We start from the raw sequence: 17,362 nt of genomic DNA, 5'->3' as shown, positions 1-17,362 counted from the left end.
GGAGGACTACACAGAACTGGTAGTCATGCTGACAACCAAACCATCGTCTCCACGATGAACTTCATCTGCTCATCCAGAATCTTCACAAATTGAGGATGAAGGTGAAGGGATTCCTGACTTGGAAAACCATTATTTCTTCCAGGCCCATTTGGAAAGCAGGATGCTTGGTAAAGAGCTCAGTCATTTAGTGAAAATTTAGGTTGACAGCTTAGAGACTGATTGTCATCTATATTAAGCAAAGCATAGCAAAGCAGGTCCCAGTCAGGAAGTTATAGCTACTCTCCAGGCAAGCTAACTCAAATTTTCTCTGTTCAAGTACATAGAGTGCACTAAAATTCATTCTATGTTAAAACAGCCATATACAGAAAGATGAAGTGCACTTTAAAACTGTATGGTTCCATATAAATCCAAGTGCTTGAGCTACCACTTTTATTTAAACCTTCAGTATCTACTGAGCATGTCAGGAATAGAAATGATAGCAAAATCACTCTCATAAGAAACATTCATTTCCATAGTGTCTTTTGTCCTAAGACGGTGATTTTAAAAAAAAAAAAAAAAACCCAACACAACAAAAAAAAAAGGCAGCTAAGGGGACACTGAATGCTATCTGTCTGTCTTTTCCACCAGGATATAAGCCTAGAACTTGTCATATCAGTACAAACCCCTCCCATCCCAAATGCTCAGCATGCAACATAACACTGAATTCCATAATACACTACATCTGTATAAATATAAAATGGCATCAGATACTGATGCTTCCTGTCTTCTTGTTAAACCCTGCGTCTTTTGTACAGGTCAGATACTTGTTACAGTTACAATAATAAAACATTGGTCCAAAAGTAAAGGAAAGCATACTCTGCTGAAAGCCCACTGTGAAAAGTCAATTAATAGAAACTAAAGAATAGGTAAGTATGTGCAGTAAAGACAAAATCTTAGGGTTTACTCTGAGGTAAATACGTTATGGTCATTCAAGAAGCTACTACATGCTAATACAGGATTAAATAAAATCATAATTAAGAAGCAGACAGTATTAGAAAGCATATAAGAAGCCATATGGGATGGTCAACCATAAAAGGATCGCATTACTAATGTTTCTAATACTTTAGGTATTTGATTCTCTGACCTGTACATATAACATTTTATAGTCATTTTTTTGCTTTAATATTTAGGCACCTCTTACTGAGACTAATGTCAAGTATTATTGTTGTTCTTCCAACAACTCTCAGACATTTCAAATTTAAACTTGTTGTGTAAATGAACTCTGCTCTCATCATGGACATCTCTCCTTGAAACAGAATGAAGCATAGAATAAAGGAAACATGAGTAAAATTACCCAGCTGACACTAAGCCCGAATTAGGGTAAGACAAAAAAAGCCCACAGGTTAAAACTGCAAAAGAGTCAACATCAACCTAACAACCAAGCTGGCATTAGCACTTTAACAGAATTTTGCAAGAAAAATAATTCCCTGTTGGATTCCTAAAACGAACCACAGAACATATGGTTATGGGCCTGGAGTCAAAATGGAAAAAACCCACTAAGTGCTTCCCACAGATACTTTTCAGACTTGGAGAAATATTTTTGGTGTCACTTACGCAGAGTGTTAACAGTGTTGAAATTTAACATTAATTTCTCCCTGCAAAAACAATTGGACAAGAACGGTAATCCTACTGATTCAACCCAATACAACTTTTTTCTGCACAAAATGTTATCGAAGAGGCCTCAGACAGGAGTCATAGCATGGAGTTTTTAGCAAAAAAGGTACATGACAATTCACTGGAAAGGACTGGCCAAACAGACACTTGCAAAAACAATTTTGAAAAGACATCAAGTGAACAATGTAAGCTATTATATGTGATTCCTCTCTGCATCTTTCAATACCGCTTGTTCGAAGTTCCATGAAGAGGCAAATGGTCAAGCAAGTCCACCAGAACAATTCACTAATGCCATTTCTTCAGCATTTGCTTTACACAGCTATATCCATTGGAACTACCCCACAGGCTGCTGAGCTGATTCTTGAAACAAAGTGTGGGGTGTTAGAAGCCAAGACACTGGACACTTTGCTGCAGATAAACTAGAATACCTGTGAATGTGAAGTGTTTTTCAAAACAAGGCAATCAGACTGAATCAGGTTTCAAAAAAACAAGTACACAAAAGAAATAAGAAGAAATAAAACAATCCATATCAAGTCAAACAGTTTAACAGCTTTTTTTTTTTCATTAGCATCATGTCGTTTGCTACAGTGAATACTTCAGCACACTTTTCTTTTCACCTAGTAATATTTATTGGAGAATTCAAAACAAAGCCAATAACTATTTGAATCTAAATTATAATTAATTCAGTTATGTTTCTACCTCTTAAATACTTGTCTCGATCCCACCTACTGTAGTATTATCCAGACGGTTTTTACTCACAAGCAATCACAATTTGGAATCAATATGAGATTAACACGATTTCTGTATAAATCATCATTCATTTTCAATTTTTATGTCATGAGGATAAGAAGGTTTACAGAAAAATAGTAAAAATCAACAAAAAGTTTGCACGTCAGCAAAGACCGCAATACTAATCCAACATACATACCTCAGTAGAAAGGTGGTCACATAGAACTGTTACAATTTCATCATATCCTGGCACATGCTGGGGAAGTATATGCAACAGTTTACGCACAGTCTACAACTCAAATGATGCATTCATAAAACATGTCAAATCGAAAAGCAGCAGATCATGTAATCTCCTTCCAACACTTAAAATAGCTACTAAAAAAAAAAAGCTTTTCCTGCTCTTCCAACCTCCATCATCTACTTGAGATTTACTATGAATGCAGTTACCAATCATAGTTTACAATGTCTAGAGTAGCAATGGATTTGCAGATCGTATTGCAGCAAGCTTGAATGAGCTTAGTGCATGCTCCTTTCACTTACTGATGCTAGCAACTGAACAGAGGAAGAAGGAGGGAAGGAAAAACAGGGTGTCTCAATACTTAATCATTTCATGCTGTCTCAAAGGGTAATGCTAGTTGTAATGATTTTTTTTTAAACATCAGATTTCTAGTAGAGACCTTGGGCTTCTCTGTGCTTTGATTACTAAGTAATTTCTTTTTTTGTTTTAATAAGAACACTTTTTCAACAGAAGAAAGAAACAGGGAATGGCTAGTCAAAAGAACTTAAGAGTAAAACATGTAGAGAGGTAAAGAGAAAAAAAGACTAGTTGAGGAAAGGAACAAGACCTATAATAATAGACTGCAGAAGGCTCAGTTACTACCAGAATCACTGACAATAATGAAAACAGAAAAGCTGAGCAAGGACAGCGCGCTTGCACCTGTCAAATCAACATCTCTGACACAGCACAAAACAGGAGAACACAGAGATTGAGACACATGAGAATGCTAATGTACATTAGAATGAATGTTTCAAGCAAGCACCACAGCATTCATTTCACTCCAGCTTTAAGAGTACTCCATATCCCCCAAGGTAAAAAGCTCCCAACTACTGGATAAGGAAGGGAGGAAATTACAAGTTGGTGTAATCCTTATGAAAATTTCTGAACATGTTTAAGCTTGAGAAAAACCTAAATCTCTGAAGAGACCACGATCAAACCCCAAAGCAGCTGCTACTCCTACAACAGAGACAGAAAGGAAGAGATCATAAAACACTGCTAAACTTTTATCAGGGTGTAACAGTGTGCGCAAACATTACATGTCAATTAGATTATACTTAGCCTAGCGCACTGCCAACTGTGTGTTAATCTAAGGTCAAACCTCCTCCTACATCAAATGTGCTCAGAAAGAACCTCTGGCAGTGATCTTACTGAAAAGCTCAAAGTCAACTTGGCAGACTTCAAACGGTTGAGCCTGAATTCAGATATTCCATTATTTTTCTTAGCAAAGCTTATTTCAAGATGTACCTAAAACACTGGATGATTCTTGTGTCTCGTAACTATTAGCTCTTGTAAGTGTCTTAAAAAGCATTATTCACGCAGAGCAGGAATATACTAGATATGTGCTATATATGGAAGAACACACTCATTCTACACCTACATACATAGACATATATATGAACAGATGTATATGAACACACACACTTGCACATACACAACTGAAAAGATAGGATGTTCAATAGGCCAGTATTTGTGACATAGGTATAAATTCTTAACAACAACAACAACATGCATTGAACTCCAGCCACCACTGTCATTTAAAATGTACTATCCAGAAGAGGATTACCGAGTGCATTCTCCAGAGAAACCATCCCTCCAGAAAACTCGTTTTCTTAAGTCAGAATAAAATGACCTACCAGGACCTCCTCCACCTCAGCTGATGGTCAACAGCATCGATGGAGAATGCAGTTTAGCGGGGAAATTCATGGATTAAAGAGGATCACAAAGGAATCAACACCATCTTGGACCATTACACGTCACTCCTATTTCATTCCAATATTCTGCACTACATCCAGCCTCCTAAAAGGTTTAAGCCACCACCCTTTGCAATGTACACAAAAAGACCAGAAGGCAATAAAAAAGTTACTGCATAAAAAGGAAAGGAGCATGCTTTTCAACTGTAGGCGGGAAAAATAATCTGTCATCATCACTGCTTCTGTTGATTATAGCCAGCAGCAAATGGGAGATCAACCTGAGATCTAATTTACAACTACAGATATCATTTCCTACCTAAAGACATGAGATTCCAGCTAGGGCTTCCACTTGTTTCAGCTGGGATCAACCTTTGAGAGTTATCATTTTGGCTACCTAGGAGATACTCACTAAGTAGCCCTCTCCAAGACTAAAGATTTTTTTACTTAATGGTTATTTAGGTGGGAATGTCTTAAACACAGATAGTTGGACGTGTTTGAAGTGGTCCTGCAATTCAAGCAGCCGAGCTGCAAATCGGGGACACACACTGACTTATTCTCCCTGTAGGGTTTCTACCTGCAAACAGATTTTCCATTAAAAAAGGTCTTATGCTAAGGAAGGCTACAATAAGTAGGGCAACAAGATTTCCCAGCTGGAAATTTCACAGATTCACCAATGATTCTAAATATACAGTCTGAAAATACCTCCTTCTCAGACCACATCCTTAAAGGGAAAAATCACAACAAAATGACTTTACAGCAACTTATTTAAAAGACCTAAAAGCAATAGCTGAACATCTCTTTTTTCACTCCAATATATGATAATTCATGTTTCTCATTTCCCAGCTTCAGTGGAGAGTTCAGTGTTAATTTCCGCAGATAACATGACACATCTAAATCAATTTACTTTTCATTTTTATATACTTTCTAAGGTATTCCCAGCTCTTACTCCTGTGCCAAAACTTTCATTTTTACTGCCGACTTCCACAGTGAGTTTCAGGCACTTCCGAAAATAAATCCATGAAAGATAAGACAGAAAATAAGATGACATTTGGATAAATAATAACATAGGGGACAGCTGTGCAGGGAGATTCATTCTTTCCATCACTGTGTAAAACCTCTCCAGCTCCAAGTAGCTACAGAATCATGGAATTCTGTCTGTCATGAGATGTAGGCTCAACTTGCCACCCAGCATACGGCCCTTGTCTGGAACCAGCACTTCTCTTCTGAGAAACAGAAGACTATCACAAGATCCTGATGTCATGCATTAAATTTTCTGTTTATTTTCTTTTAAGTGTTTAAATGAGTTTTGAAAACAATTCCTGGCTTAAAGGAACAATAAGTCCAACAGAATCCCTAAACCTGAGCTGCTATTAATGTTGTGAAAATTCAACAGAGTTATAAGCCTGTATTTAAAACTACAGTATGTTATAGCATTATCCCCCTAACTTCATACTATAAAAACAGAAGGAGGGGTGTATTTCTAAATAGAAATCCCCATCCATCCTCACCTGATCTCATCAAGGTTATCTTCTTCTGCACACCATGCAAAGCACTGGATGTTTTCAAGCACACTGTTTCTGTAGCAAATAACAAAGCACAATGTATATGGGCAAGAGGTTACGCCAATACTTAATAAAGATCTGTTAACTACTTTGGTATCTATTACCACCTGAAAAGGAACAAATAAACCACAACTGTAGAAACACATAGCATGTTCACAGTCAAACTATTAGTGAACTCAGCTTTATTTTTAAAGCCACGTGTTAGTAAAAAGGTATTAAAATCACTGACTTGCTAAATAACATGTTTAATGATATAGCAAGTCTCAATTTTAGAAGTACCACTTGGCTCTGATATACTGTTTATATTTTTAGGTGTGTGCATACAAACAAACTAATGTTACATAAATACAGCATATTTGTGTGTCCATGTATGATACAAGCACATGCACGCACACATCCCTAAAAATCATCATGGCTTTTAAGCGTTGCATGTCACTGAGAAAGTTACCAATTGAAAAGGGAATGAAGAAAATACACAATTCCCTAATACGTTGTCCAGTGCACTCAAGGTCAAAGCTCCCCTCCTACTCTTCCTCCCTCTATCATCACTGACTGAATGTTTGACTACTTTAGCTGCAAATTTAAGACCTCAACAACACACATCAAACATTTTAAATATAACCTCCTTATAGTTACTGCAGGCTCAGCATCGTTAATCAACTCGAGTTGCAACAGAATGCTCACTGGATTGCTCATATTGAATTATATATTTACAGTGTGATTAATAATGCAATACTTCAAAAATCTGAAGTAATCTTATTCATGGACTAGCAGCAGAAGGATATAGAAAAAATATTCAATGGAAAAATTTGAAATAAAACTTCAGTATAATTGCTGATACTAGTGGTACTACCCCACTGTTTTTTCAGAAGGGCTGGGAGCTACTACCACAGTTAATAAAAGAAATGCCATGAATCACTGATTTTTACAAGATATTTATCTAAACATACTTAGAATTAAGCATTGTGCTAAATCTTATGTTACGTACCTGAATGAAGTACAGCATTCACCCAGCATTACACAATTTAAACCTACACTAGAATTCTTATGCATAAACGTGAGATTAATTGACCTACTTTTTCAAGCCTTCCACATCCCTCTTACTCTTAGAGAAATGTTCCATTATAGGGAAAAGTCCTTTTATGCTGTTGTATTTTATTTGCTTGTGCAACTCCAATCCTTTCCATCTAAGACAGACCTTACTGTAACAACTAGGCAAGAAAGAAATGTTTTCTTATGTAACACTTCTCTGGCCTATTACAACCTAACCCCACACCACTATTTCCCCATCCACTCCACATTTTGCATTAGAACATCAAACAGATTTCTTCACAGTTCCAAGTTCTATTTACATCCTATTCTCTTGGTATAAAACATACACTTCATTCAAAATGGGGGAAACAGCACCAAAATACTGAAATTAAATATTGAAAATCACCAAGCAAGTCAGGTATTAAAAACAGGAATCTATCCAGCTTTGGCAGGAATCTCAGTTTTATTGCAGTTTCCTACTTGCTTATTATGTGCTGTGTCACAACTATTTGTCACTGGAGTGCCCATTTCTTGTGGAAAGCATGCTACAGCAGTTGCTTTAAGTGCTACTTCAGTGTTTAAGTGACATTATTAACAAAACCTGAAAGTAACACCCTGTTCAGGGTTTAGGATCCTGTTCAGGGAAAGAGACTAGGATGCTGCCATTGATTTGCCTAGATCATCTTCCCCCCGAGAATCTCTCCCTCCCCACCCATTCTTTGGCAGAACCAGCACAGGCTTTCAACAATGCCTTCTTCCACTAGGCATTTACCCAACTTTTCTTGAAGTATGTGAAACTAAGTTTAAATTACTTACAAGTTTCTCATATTCAAGAAGACGGTTATGTTTTGTTAAGCCTCAATAATCTTAACACTGGAAACTTAGGAGAGTTGAATGGGAAATTTCAAGGAGAAGTTAGTTATGCACTGCTATTTTAATGAAAGTAACAAGATTAAATATGATTTTTCATTCACCCTGAAGAGAGCTAAAAAACTTTTCACCTGATGATTTATTTCCCCTAAATAATGGCGTCAACAAGAAGTTGTAATTTCTTGTTTGGGTCACATATGAAAAAGATAAAGATGTCTCAGAATAAGTCATTTTAACAATAAACCAATTTACTGTATTCTCACTTGCGCAATTTCTTCCAGTGCTGATACAGCAATTCAGAAAGCAGTCATTCAATAGCTTTTGACCATTTTCATCTTTTGTCCATGTGTTCCCAGAACTAAAATTGTACACATCAGCACGTTCTTGTACTTACAAACTCCACAAAGCCTTTTTTTAGCGTTTTAGTCCACAGAACAGAAGCGAAGTAGATTAAAAAGCTCTCCATCTTGGGGTGATGACTTTGAATATTCAACACATGCAGTACATGGAAATCCCCTTGATCCAGTGATCGAGGATGGGGACTTAAAACCAACTCACCATTGGTGATAAAGTGGTTTACAAAGATTACAGTTACTGCACAATAGAAAAGGGGACTAACTTAAACTACTCCCATACACCACCACAAAAAAATCCAAACTGAACAAAACCCCACAATGAAGGGAGCAACACTCAAGAATTCTTGCAGCACAAGACCTAATTCTGATCTGCTTGCCCTATATGACTGTAATGGCTGCAGCAGAAGTTATATGCTGACACACAATATTTATCTTTGGAATAAGTCCGTAAGCATTTTGTGCACCGTGGTAGCAGTATTGCCTCAAAAAAAAATTATTTAGCTATCATCACCATTAAAATAACATAAATGGTAAAACATACTAAAATAAATATGACTTTATTTTCTTCAATTTCATAGAAGGAAACAGCATATTGTGGTGAACTAATCTCCAAGTAAAACATGCTTCTGGTTTGGGTTTTTTTTTTTCCTTTAAGAACTAATGTTGCATAATATGGATTAGGACATGGAGGTGCATTTTCCTATAACAATATTTTAGAATGTTTTCCACTTATGAAAGAAAAAGTAAACAGATCCATTTAGCACACAGCCTCTGCTTTTTTCATTTTTTTTTTTTTTTATGACTAGGTTTTATTTTCCTTACCATCCAGTGCAAACATGTTGTTTGGCTCTGCTGTTTTACAAACTGATATGGCTTTTAACTAAATTAAGAAAGGTTAAGATTTTCTTCTCAGAGAACTGCTAGCCAATATACTCAAGAGCAACAACACAAGTAGCTTTTCAAATTCATTCAATATTGACAAGTGAGCCACCCTATCAAAGCTGTATAAGGGCAAGTTTTCTTTAACATCAAGTTTCTCGTGTCTTAATATCTAAGCTACCTGATGCAGAAAAAAAACTGAATCATGGCAGACAGGCAAAAATCAGCTTCCTTGGCCATTTTTGTGTTAGTAAATTCCAAGTAAACACATGCCGTTAACTCTGAAAAAGTCTTCTAATGAATGGGATTTCTGCAAAGACAATCACATAACATTTAAAGCCAACTGAAAGAATTTGCAGAAATTTTAGCTTTTGTTTTCCTTCCAGTGTATGTATGAAGGGCTTGAAGCATTCCTTACTATTCATATTCTTCACTGGCAGCGATTCCACTAGTGACTATGGTTACTTTCTGCTACTGCTGGGACATTTTTCCATCAAGATCCTGTGTGAAGAGATCACTGAATTTCTTGAGTACAAGTTTATTCTCCTACCATTCACTTACATATACAAAGCCAGCAGCACTGACACATTGCGGACAGAAAGGAGGGAAATCATTGTGGACTTTGGGAGACTCATTCCTGAATCAGGCCAGCATGAATGAATTGGAAATGTTTCCTCAGGCAAATCTCCTTTCACAGTTAAGAAACCAAGAATATTCCCAAAAGAACCTGTTTTGTCTGATTAGTAAGTAGTTACCAATCCAGTTCAATCAGTTGTACAGCCAGACATAATTAGTCTAACTACATGAAGAGATAATACTTTTGTTTTTTTTTAATTTCTAAAATCAAAAGCTAATTAAGATCTTTAGCCATGTTATTTGATACCACAACTGATAATAGTGATCAGTGAAATGAGGAAAACAGAGACATTGCAAAAGAGGACTTAATGCAGTTTTAATTCTTAAAAATACAAGTTACAAGGTTCTTACTGACAGTCTTGATAAGAATGCTCTACAAATATTTAGCTCTAACTGTATAATAACAAGAACAAAACAGTATTGCTAACCATCTAGCCTTCTTTTAAGATTTGCACCTATGATGAAATGTGTATCCTAAATAACTATTTACTCTTTAGTGATTTTACTTCATTTAACCTTGTCCTTAGACATATCTGATGTAAACTGACATGCTGCTTTAATTACAGGCTGCTTTGAAAGTTCACTAAAGACATTTTTCAAACATGGAGAATAGCAGGACAAAATTCCATTAGCGACCTTTTAGTATTACAAGCACCATTTCCAGATGAGCAGTCAAAGCCAGAGACGCATTTAGAACAGTACTGTGTACAAGGTCAAAATACCTCCAACAGATTAAGAATTTGGAGCAAGATTTATCAACATTTTGCCCAAAGCCAGTCTTACCACTTGGTGACATTCTCTTCTGTATAGCACTACAGTATAGAAATGGTAATGTATCTGTGAAGTTATTCTAGTAATTATTTTTTCTTGTTCTTTTTGCCACCTCTCTTACATGTATTAAGATGAAACAAAGTTAAGTCATCTTCTCAGCTATTTGTTCTCATACCAACAAAAGGCATGGCCCTTTTTCCTAAGGCTTAGAGAACTCATTTATTATATGATCATATTCTCCCGTCTCCCTGGAAACGGTTTAAAAATAGTCAATAGCTGTAATGGTCAGGTTAGTCTCCTGGCTGTTAATTGCAATGTTTACTTGGAGCTTCAATATTCATGCATCATATTTATTTTTCAGCTTGATTTCTCTCTTCACAAACACAGCCACAGCTGTATACATTTCATGCATTCTCTAAAGAAAATATTACACTAATATATACAGGCAGCAGATAGAAGTTTTTAAGTACTGTAGGAGTTTTTATGTTATTATATACATAACAAAGAAAATTAAACAGAACCTTACCTCAAAATTAAACTTCATTTAATAGAAAATAAGCTTGTCTGAAAGTACTGCTTGACTATGTGGAATGCTTCCAGCAACCAGTTCTGTAACACAGGATATAAACAAGTTACTTTCTTATCCCCAGTCCATTAATTTCTAGTTTTAAAGTACCTTCTGCCAACACACTGGAAAGGAAGCAACTCAGGAAGTTATAAGTTTCCTTTTGTCTTTGGGAGTCAGAATTTGCATTGCCAAGAAGAATAGCTTTAAGTTCACGAAAATAAAATTCAATCCAGGCTTCCAAATTACTCACACTTAAAAGCTCATAATAAATGAACTCTGAGTTTATACAGGTAAATACTTTGAAATTGTCTAGTCACTTAACAAAAAACTTGCAGCACAAGTCTGGGTGTAAACATAAATTAAACAATCACATTGACCTCTCAGAGATGTCTATTTTGCATTAACTGTTCTTTTCTATGGTTTAACTTAGTAGAAGTGTGGAGTAACTTAGTAGAAAACAGCGCAGCACAAGCCTCTCCGGGCAATTTCCCTTCCCCAGTGAACCCCCTTCCAAGAGTATAATTGCAGAAAAATAGAAATAGAATTAATAGTTCTGTTTTGTTTTTAAAAGATGACAGAAACTCTACTTCAAGGTTTTTGGTTGTTTTGAGGAGGTGGGCTTTGTGATTTGGATGGTTTTAGGCTTAGTTTTTTAGAATTTGGTTTCTTTTTTTTCCCTAGGATTCTTAGGATCGTTTGTTAGTTTTTACTCTAAACAAAAACTGATACAGCATACATGTTTAATACTCATCTCATGAGGATGGGCAAAACAGTTTGAACACCAAAATAAATTGCAATTTATCAATTCCTCCCCCCCGCCCCCGACCCCCACAGTGCTATGAAATAAACACCACCTTCTCTTCAAGTATCTCAAAGTTTACAAGATTGATGACTTTTCCAGGCATGGTAATATGTCTGGACAAATAGAAGATGGCCTAGATCTTGCTGCTAGCAAAGGCCTGTGTATGTTCCATCTGTGCAGACTGTAGTTATGGAAGGCTTTTACCCCACTTTCAGATCTCTTGGAGCACTCTCTTACTGCAACCAAAAAATTCAGATGAAGTTCTGATCCACAACAGCTATCCAAATTTGAAACTAGTTTATGTATCAATTTAGAAAGACCAGGAAGATAAAGAATAAAGTTACATATGTATACAGCTCCATAACAAGGAATGCCTCTTAGCTGAGAAAAGCCTAGAGCAACAAAAGAATTCTTGCAAATTTTAACCAACCAAAGCTGGCAAAAACATTTCCAATACAATAAATTAATCATAGGATGTTTTTCTTGTCTAGGTTGATTAGAGAAGTGATTTTTTTTTTCTTTTCAGTGGACTTCTAAGCAACATCAGCTCTGTGCCAACACAACTATTAACTGCAGGTTAAGAGATTTACTGCAGGTCAGAGTAAATGCAGTCTGCATTAGGACAATTATTTCAGCATAGAATCATAGAATCATAGAATCATTAAGGTTGGAAAAGACCTCTAAGATCATCAAGTCCAACCGTCAACCCAACACCACCATGCCCACTAAGCCATGTCCCTTAAGCGCCTCATCTACACGTCTTTTCAATACTTCCAGGAATGGTGACTCAACCACTTCCCTGGGCAGCCTGTTCCAAGGCCTGACCACTCTTTCAGCATCCAATGGATCACTTGCACCTGCATTAAAATTGGCATAGTAGTAGTTTGCTACTTTGAAATTTAGACCCCTAATCTACACTCATTCAACTTTTCAACACCTACCAAGTCTCCGGAAATGCACAAAGAATGTACAATTAAGTTTAATTAAAAGGTGTGCCACCAGCCTGCACCTTATGGTTTTTCTGCTAAAATTTAAGGTGAGGATAAAAGCAAGTTCAGTGCACAGGACTTGTCTGCATATCTAATGCATTCTCTTAGGTGGCTATATCAGTATATACGGGATTTATTTGTAATGCAAGTATTTGTATTACAGTAACATGTCAAAGTCCTGTTCAGTACAGCCCATGAATTCGCCAGCCACCCTACTTCCTGGAAGCCACTATTTACTTCTCCATACTTGCACATATTTTAAATTTCTAAAATTTGTTTCAAATGCAATTGTGAAGTATTTCAGTCACCTGCAACATTGATACCTTTCTTCATTTTCAGTCCTCTGTTGACAAAGGCATCAGAAGTCCTTTCAAATCCCCAAGCTCTGAAAGCACCAAGTACTAGCTGGAAGCATCTTCACCTCTACTCAGAGCCTTCATCAATTAAGGCTGACACTTACCAGACTTGTATCAAAAAATGAATGTCTGAAGAATGTACCATATCTAGGAAACAACTAAATCTGATGTAGCAGAGAATGAAGTGACCATCCAAGTATTGCTTCTTTCTAGTTACACCTGACAAAGGTCCCCAAATAAATTTTCCAATTCAATACACGCTGTTCATTTACCATCATTGTGATTTAAATGGGAAGCTGCTTTGGAATCTGCTCTTTTCAGCTGCAGTTCTATAACAGAATTGTTGCTTAAAAAAAAAAAAAATCAGTTCTTGTTTTCAAGCTATAAACCAAATATAGTGAACTAGAAATCTATTTTTCTGTAGTTCATCAGGAGGGTCTATCTACTCATGTAAATGTTAATCAGAAATGTGACTGGGAAGGAAGGAGGTGAAGGAACTGCTCTCAATATTTTACATCAAGAGAAGAAACAGAACAATGCATTTGCACATGCTATCAGAGCAATCTAATGAGTAGAATAGCATGTTTCAAAATTACACCTTCATTTAAAATAGTAGAATTTTAGTTATCTGGATATTTAACAGTAGAAAAATGAACGTATGTTTTGCAGTCTGAGAAAACAAAAATTGCTTATACTATGTTACATTTTAAGACTAGCTTGAACAAATGTGACTGTGGAAAGAATGTTCATTTTTCAAGTGGGTTAATTACTGCTGAAGTAGCCATATATTTTTTTACTTACTAATTGGAGCAAAAGAGACCCTAAAAACTATTAATAGCTGTTTGTTTATTCTATTGTCCTCACTTCCCGGAATGTAAGTCAGAGATGGAACTCGACTGCCCAAAAGCCCAGTCAGCAAATCAGCTGCCCTGAACCCTGGATTTGTTCACAGCATGAGCCTACTTACATTCTTAACCTATTGTAGGGTGGGAGCAAAGAGTGCATAAAGCACCTAATTCTGGAAGTTCACACAAAATTCAACACGGCTTTCTGAATATTTGGAGTATTTTTTAGCATAAGCATCCCGTGTCGACCCCCCTTTTTTTTCCTTAGCTGCAGCTACATTTCTATGAAGTGTTTTTGGTTCAAGTGCTAGTGATGTTATTTATAAAACAAGAAGACTTAATAAAGAAAAGCACTGAAGCAGAATGTACTTCTTGGTGATAACGTAGTTTAATTCAGTAGCATTTGGATTACAGACCCACTGAGACTATAAACTCCAGCATCCTCTTGTAGTACATTTTTTGAATGTGGAAAATATTTCTGCCCATGTATTTCCTTTGGGTTTATGTGCCTTTTCCTATGCTGTGTTTTGTGTGGGGTTTTTGTTTGTTTTTTTTTTTTTTCCTGGAGGTTTTTCTGTGTGTGTGTGTGTGGCGGTTATTTTCTTATTGTTGTTAGCGAAGCATTACCGTAAAAACCAAAAGCAAATCAAAATACATGGTCCCTTACACAAAGATTCCTATGTTTTAATCCTGTTGGCATTTATCACGACATTACTGTATCACCCCTGCTAAATGTATCTGCTAATAGCTTAATATTTTGAGCTATAAACAGGGGAATTGTTCCTTCCCCCCCCCCCCAAGATGCTGGGAAGTTTAGTTCTACGATGTATGTTCTGTGCTTCAAAACTTTATGTTGCTTGCACACAATAAAGGCATTGAATGGCCATTTTAAGCTGGTACTAATTTAGATGTTTTGTAGTGTGTGACTTCCTTCAATTCTCAGTTCCTCCACCTATCTGTCTTCTATTATTTTCTTAAAGACAAGAGAGTAAATTACTACAAGGATATGAAATATGCAATATTATGAGGCACAGATATTTTAAGCATCCTCTTCAGAGGCTGAATCCCTGCTACCAGTCCCATCCCTATGAAATAGGACTGAATTCCACCAAGCAGATTTAAGGAAAGGATGGAGAAATATGGTCTATGCAGCCACTCACATTACACTACAAAGAACATATTCAACAGGACCCAATATAGTCCCCAAACTATAACAAAAGCAGATTCCCATCTTCCTTCAAAACTCTTTTCAATAACTTACTACTTTGATTCCTTTGCATCCTGAATCTGGATTTCAGCTCCATATACTAAAAATACCCACAGGAATACAGCTCCTATCCTCCCTTTAAGTATTTCCTCTGTTCTCGTCTTCTGACATCTCTCTAATCCCTAATCAGCACAACAAAGAAGATGCATTCTGTAAAACAACATTCTGAGAACGTGCTCACACTGATACATACGCTCACATGGGAGGCTCTGCAACGTGCTTAGGTAGGACACACTGCACTCAATGAGTGTTTAATAATAATGCAGAATTTGCAATGCAATTGCTTTTAGTCAACTCTGTACCACAAACAGGTAGCCTCGAAGGTGAAGCAGGAAGCATCTTCATTGGGCAAAGACAACCTACGGACCAGTACAGATCAGTTCCTATATTCTAATATAAAAACTCATATAGTTACAGTACAGAAAAGATGGGTTCAGAGTGTGTTAGTACAAACACAATTTAAGTAGGACATGTGAATATATCAGAGGAATAATTGGTAAAGCCTAATTCTGTTATAACACAAAGTTCCTTTTTGATGTAACGCTTGATATGATTTCTGCCTTTACGGACAAGGATCTTCATCACTTTATATAAAAACCACACACAAGTGAACACTAAAGAAGAATCATTCCAAAGTTTGCTTTGCAATGAAGACTGCAACCAGGCTTCAAGACCTTGATTTCCCGTTTTTATTCATGTAAAAATGTTGAGTTACCTTCCGCTGGCAAATGTAGCATTCATGAAACAACATCAGGCCTACTGATAATAAGATTAAAAAATGTTAAGAAAAAATATTCCAAACTTAAGTCAGTTAAGAATTTGACTGACTATTTGGAAGTGCCATGTAACATGTATTTCAGGTTCTGTTTCAAGACTAAGGCGGTATTCAGCTCAATAGCACTGGGAGGCATCTTAATCAAGTGAAGAAATGGTGGGATAAGACACCACCAAAAATATACTTGAAAACTACAATAACTTTAAGGTTGTCTGAACATCTACTGGAAACAGCCATAAGCCTGAGTAAAACTCAGCTGACATACAACTTTACTTATCAAACTGACATTAAAAACTAACAGTAATGTTTTTGTGTAGTAGATCAATATAGGATTTCATTAATTTTCATTAAATGCAATCTCTAGCATTTAGCACATGAAATATTCTTGTAACCACCAACCACATTTTTGCAGGTGATTTCTGAGAACAGATATGCTACCTCCTCCTAAAGCATGGCATAGCACACACAAAACCAGACGGATTAGCAACACACTGAGTTTATGCACCTTGAGTAAACCTGCAGGTACCTACGGTTACGCCCGGGCTTTTCTTTCTTGAGGGCAGACTGGCTCAACTAGGGAAAGTAACACAGCAGCAATTGCCAGGAATCAGGGGTATCCAGGGGAGCGTTCTGAGATGAAGCATGTGGGTATATGCACTCCATGCTAGGACAAGTGCATGAAGAGCCCATCACAGAAACACAACCAGAGACACAGTCATGCCCTTCTATATACTGTGAACCATTATTCACAGAGTCTAATGAAGAGCTAATAGAAATCTCAGCCTGATACTACTTGAAGAAGCTCTCATTTTAAAAATTTTCAAAGAGGTTTGTATTAGGTTTTAATCTAGGTAACAGTTCATTACCAAAAGCCATTATGATAAAGCTTTAAATATTTTATATAAATGTTCCTTCAAGATACTGTAACTACACTAACCATGAAACATTGAAGATCATAGCACAACCATTACTACACTCCTCTTGGTTAATGAGGAAGAGTTATTAAATTATGAGACTAAAGCCTCCTTTATGCCTGCAGCCAGGTTTCAACTATGGGTTTTTCAAGTTTTAGGCATTGTACTACCTTGAAACCAGCAAGCTTTTCTAGCTGCAGAAGGTAAACAGAAGAACACTGCACATAAACCCAGAAATTCTGCCTGTAGTTTCATCATATGTAACTTGCTCAACAACACAGAACACCCACATGCTTTGCTAATATGCTTACTATTTGTGAAGCATAAAATGGGCTACAAAAGGGAAAAAATGACCAATAAGCACCCTGTACCCCAAAATGGCTGCTGCAG

The 17,362-nt window shown here is 36.6% G+C and overlaps 1 protein-coding gene across 1 annotated transcript in view; it reads right to left on the bottom strand.

Moving 5' to 3' along the window:
* The window catches only part of TLN2 (talin 2), a 211,402-nt gene that overhangs the window by 129,233 nt on the left and 64,807 nt on the right, over window positions 1-17,362 (bottom strand). Inside the window, exons 2-3 of the mRNA XM_075160321.1 lie at window positions 10,983-11,065; window positions 5,859-5,927 (exon numbers count right to left, since the gene is read on the bottom strand). The gene's annotated coding sequence lies outside the window, so the exon portion shown is untranslated. The remainder of the gene's footprint in view (window positions 1-5,858; window positions 5,928-10,982; window positions 11,066-17,362) is intronic.

The sequence above is a fragment of the Calonectris borealis genome, chromosome 11, assembly GCF_964195595.1.
Source record: "Calonectris borealis chromosome 11, bCalBor7.hap1.2, whole genome shotgun sequence".
Lineage (NCBI taxonomy): Eukaryota > Metazoa > Chordata > Aves > Procellariiformes > Procellariidae > Calonectris > Calonectris borealis.
The sequence above is the reverse complement of the archived record's forward strand: the minus strand, read 5'-3'. Positions and strand labels throughout refer to the sequence as shown.